Genomic DNA, 5,000 nt, shown 5'->3' with positions numbered 1-5,000 from the left:
GTATTCACGCCCAGATAGCAGGCGACTGGTGTCGGCGACCCACTGATGTTGGCCACTGACGGCGGCAGAAGATGACAGTGCCGCACCGTCAATGGCGATGTGTAGGCGCGCCGCCCACATTTCCCCAACCTGCGTTGACGATTTGAGGAGGTGGCCCTCCCACATTAGGTGGCGCTCCAGCACCTCGATCTCACGCTGTACCTCATCCATGCCTGCACCGTCGCAGGCTGGCCCTATCTTCTTCAGCGCCAGGAGACGGGACCGACGGAGGGTCGGACCCATCCATCGGCAAGATGGAATGCCGAGGCCCCCCTGGGCAACAGGAGCGTGGAAGTATCCCAGGGGGGTGTCCGCCGGAAGGCGGAACCATCTCCTGACGGCGGCCCGGATGGTAACGTCGGCCGACTTCAATGCACCCACCCGGGTGCGGCTGAGGGCCAGCCCGTGGTACAGGCCAGGGAGAAGTACGTTGGTGAGAGCGTGGAGGCGCTGTTGCGGCTTCAGCGGAGCTCGGGAGATGACGTCAAGCTGCTCCACCAGGTGGCTACGTGGATTGAAGACACAGCGACCCGCCGTGGAAAATTGCAGCCCCAGGTACCGGAAGGTTTCACCCACACGCAGGGCAGGCATGGTGGTATTGCCTGCTGTGAAGGTGACATTGCTGTCCACCTTCACCTTCTTCTCGCGCCCTGACGCGACTAAGGCGAGGGTGAAACACTTCCGGGCGTTGATCTGCAGCCCCAGGTGGGCGAGGGCTGCGGTAGCTGCGTCGATGAGGGACTGCAAGCCCCTCGGGGTCGCTGCAAACAGCAAGACGTCATCTGCAAAGGCCGCAGCGTTGACTCTGCGACCGAGGATCCGAGCTCCGATGTGGGAGGGCAGTTGGCCTAAAACGTAGTCCACCGCAAAGTTGAACAGGAGGGGGGAGAGGGGATCGCCCTGGCGAACGCCCCGTGCTGGCTGCACAGACACGCCCACGCCGGCGCCGTCCGCTATCACTGTCGTGCTGCCCTCGTAGCACCGCTCGACATACTCGACAAAGCAATCCGGCAGGCCATGCGCCTTCAGCACGGGGCGAAGGGCAGCATGATCTACCGAATCGAATGCCTTAGATACGTCGATCGATGCCACAAAGACAGAGCGGCAGGAGCGAACTGCGTCGGTGAGAGCAGTGTCTAAGATGAAGGTATTTTCCAACATCCCATCCCGAGGGATGAATGCCCGCTGACGTTCGTCCACAGCACAAGCGCGCATCAGGCGTGACGCGAGAACCTTGTGAAAGGTCCGCGCCAACACCGAGCAGACCGTAATGGGGCGAAAGTCAGCGGGGGATGTTGGTGCAGCCGTTTTCGGGAGAAGGGACGTCCGCGCGCGAAGCAGGCGTTCCGGAAGGGCGCGGGCCAGAAGGAAGAGATTCATCACTTTCACCAGGACTTCGTGCGGCAGGCGCCGCAACTCCGCTGGGGTAAGGCCGTCCGGCCCGGCTGCTGATCCCCTGGGCGGCAACGCGGCGGCGACCTCCTCACGTGTGACCGGCCCCCATATGCACTCGAGAGCGACAGGCTCTGAGTGCGGGAGGAGGCGGTCACGAATGAAGCCCGCGGTGGAGATGGGCTTCTTGGTGAAGAGGTCCGCCCAGAAGTCCAGCAGACCAGGGATGGCAGGTGGCGGCTGGAGCAGGGTGCCATCCAAGAGGCCGCGCACGCAACGCGCACGCGACCGTCGGAAGGCATCCTGCGTTCTCGCGTACTCCCAGCGGCGCCGCTTGCGCTTCTGCGTCGGCGGCGCGGCAGGCGGCCGCTTCGATGGTTGGCGCGGCCGCTGTGTCCTGGTGATCGATCTCTCCCCTCTGGACCCGACCGACGCAAGGGCATCCGGGAGCATGCCCAGGATGACATCGGGCGGCGTGCCCCGCCCCAGACCGATGACACGATCCAGGGCAGAGAAACGCTGGGCGGAAGCGGGTAGCCCCGCCAGATGCTCCCAGATGGCGGCGTCAGTCGGCCCCTCCGGCGGCGGCCCGGTGGTGTCGGCCGCGAAGTCCTCGGCTGCGTCGACGGGCGGCGCAGCGGCCTCGCCCGCGTCAGGCAGCGGGCTCGCCGCTCCCCGGCGGGACGCCGGCTCTTCCCCCCGACCGATCTCAAGCGCCTCCATGAATTGGCGGACAAGCTGCTTGTGGGCAGCTTGCCGCCGTCGGCACTTGATTGCCTCAAGCGTTCGGTCGGGGAACATCCTGATGAGCTCTTGATTTACAAAGAAGAACCGGGCGTCCCTCTCGAGGAACAGTTCGGCCTCTGCCTTGGCGAGCGACAGGACTTCTTCCTCCGTCCACCTCGCGCGATGCCTCTCCGTGACGATCTCCGCGTTGGCGGCCGCAAGGTGTTGGCGGCGGCGATGGACCCCGAGACCGTTTTTGGTGGTGAAGCTGCGGTGGCACTCACTACAGGCGTATACAGCTGCAACAGTTACAAGATTTTCGGCACGGCCGGTTGGCCGGCTAGGTGCTGGGGGAGTTGGGGTGGCACCTTCAGCGGAAGGGCCACCACTTTTTCTCTGGTTACTGCCCCCAACTAAAAAAAGGGATAGTGCGAGGGGGGGCTGGTAACCCCCCCAAGCCCCTGGTGCGGTCTTCCACTCTGCTAAAATCAGCGGGCCCACGAGAAGGGGAGAAGACCGCAGGAGAGGAGAGGCTAAGAGGGCTAGGCCCATGTATTGCGCATCACTCTCCCTGTAACTATAACCCAAGGAAGGCACCTCGCAGCAGCAGCACGACTACATCAAGACCGCACTTCGAAAAGCCAAGTCCGGATGCAGCCACACCGCCGCCACTTGGCCACCTTAAGAGAGTCATAGTTACTCCCGCCGTTTACCCGCGCTTGCTTGAATTTCTTCACGTTGACATTCAGAGCACTGGGCAGAAATCACATTGCGTCAACACCCGCTAGGGCCATCGCAATGCTTTGTTTTAATTAGACAGTCGGATTCCCCCAGTCCGTGCCAGTTCTGAGTTGATCGTTGAATGGCGGCCGAAGAGAATCCGCGCACCCGCGCGCCCCCGGAGGAGCACGCTAAGGCGGACGCGGCCTCGCAGCAAGGAAGATCCGTGGGAGGCCAAGGCACGGGACCGAGCTCGGATCCTGCACGCAGGTTGAAGCACCGGGGCGCGAACGCCGCGCAGGCGCGCGCATCCTGCACCGCCGGCCAGCACGAGGCCAACCAACGGCGAGAGCAGACCACGCCCGCGCTAAACGCCCGCACTTACCGGCACCCCTACGGCACTCACCTCGCCCAGGCCCGGCACGTTAGCGCTGACCCACTTCCCGACCAAGCCCGACACGCCCCGATCCTCAGAGCCAATCCTTATCCCGAAGTTACGGATCCAATTTGCCGACTTCCCTTACCTACATTATTCTATCGACTAGAGGCTCTTCACCTTGGAGACCTGCTGCGGATATGGGTACGAACCGGCGCGACACCTCCACGTGGCCCTCTCCCGGATTTTCAAGGTCCGAGGGGAAGATCGGGACACCGCCGCAACTGCGGTGCTCTTCGCGTTCCAAACCCTATCTCCCTGCTAGAGGATTCCAGGGAACTCGAACGCTCATGCAGAAAAGAAAACTCTTCCCCGATCTCCCGACGGCGTCTCCGGGTCCTTTTGGGTTACCCCGACGAGCATCTCTAAAAGAGGGGCCCGACTTGTATCGGTTCCGCTGCCGGGTTCCGGAATAGGAACCGGATTCCCTTTCGCCCAACGGGGGCCAGCACAAAGTGCATCATGCTATGACGGCCCCCATCAACATCGGATTTCTCCTAGGGCTTAGGATCGACTGACTCGTGTGCAACGGCTGTTCACACGAAACCCTTCTCCGCGTCAGCCCTCCAGGGCCTCGCTGGAGTATTTGCTACTACCACCAAGATCTGCACCGACGGCGGCTCCAGGCAGGCTCACGCCCAGACCCTTCTGCGCCCACCGCCGCGACCCTCCTACTCGTCAGGGCTTCGCGGCCGGCCGCAAGGACCGGCCATGACTGCCAGACTGACGGCCGAGTATAGGCACGACGCTTCAGCGCCATCCATTTTCAGGGCTAGTTGCTTCGGCAGGTGAGTTGTTACACACTCCTTAGCGGATTCCGACTTCCATGGCCACCGTCCTGCTGTCTTAAGCAACCAACGCCTTTCATGGTTTCCCATGAGCGTCGATTCGGGCGCCTTAACTCGGCGTTTGGTTCATCCCACAGCGCCAGTTCTGCTTACCAAAAGTGGCCCACTTGGCACTCCGATCCGAGTCGTTTGCTCGCGGCTTCAGCATATCAAGCAAGCCGGAGATCTCACCCATTTAAAGTTTGAGAATAGGTTGAGGTCGTTTCGGCCCCAAGGCCTCTAATCATTCGCTTTACCGGATGAGACTCGTACGAGCACCAGCTATCCTGAGGGAAACTTCGGAGGGAACCAGCTACTAGATGGTTCGATTAGTCTTTCGCCCCTATACCCAGCTCCGACGATCGATTTGCACGTCAGAATCGCTACGGACCTCCATCAGGGTTTCCCCTGACTTCGTCCTGGCCAGGCATAGTTCACCATCTTTCGGGTCCCAACGTGTACGCTCTAGGTGCGCCTCACCTCGCAATGAGGACGAGACGCCCCGGGAGTGCGGAGGCCGCCGCCCCGTGAAGGGCGGGGAAGCCCCATCCTCCCTCGGCCCGCGCAAGGCGAGACCTTCACTTTCATTACGCCTTTAGGTTTCGTACAGCCCAATGACTCGCGCACATGTTAGACTCCTTGGTCCGTGTTTCAAGACGGGTCGTGAAATTGTCCAAAGCTGAAGCGCCGCTGACGGGAGCGATTATTCCGCCCGAGAGCATCCCGAGCCAACAGCGGCGCGGGTCCGGGGCCGGGCCAGGTAGGTCCGTCATCCGGGAAGAACCGCGCGCGCTTGCCGGGAGCCCGAGCGCCCAAAGGGGCGAATCGACTCCTCCAGATATACCGCCGGGCAGCCAGCC

General features: G+C 62.3%; 1 pseudogene; it reads right to left on the bottom strand.

Annotated features, from left to right (window-relative positions):
* The window catches only part of LOC124559751, a 7,965-nt pseudogene that overhangs the window by 2,244 nt on the left and 721 nt on the right, over positions 1 to 5,000 (bottom strand).

This window comes from Schistocerca americana, unplaced genomic scaffold, assembly GCF_021461395.2.
Source record: "Schistocerca americana isolate TAMUIC-IGC-003095 unplaced genomic scaffold, iqSchAmer2.1 HiC_scaffold_1051, whole genome shotgun sequence".
In the NCBI taxonomy this organism is placed as follows: Eukaryota; Metazoa; Arthropoda; class Insecta; order Orthoptera; family Acrididae; genus Schistocerca; species Schistocerca americana.
Note: the sequence above shows the minus strand (reverse complement) of the source record. Positions and strands in the feature narration are given on the sequence as shown.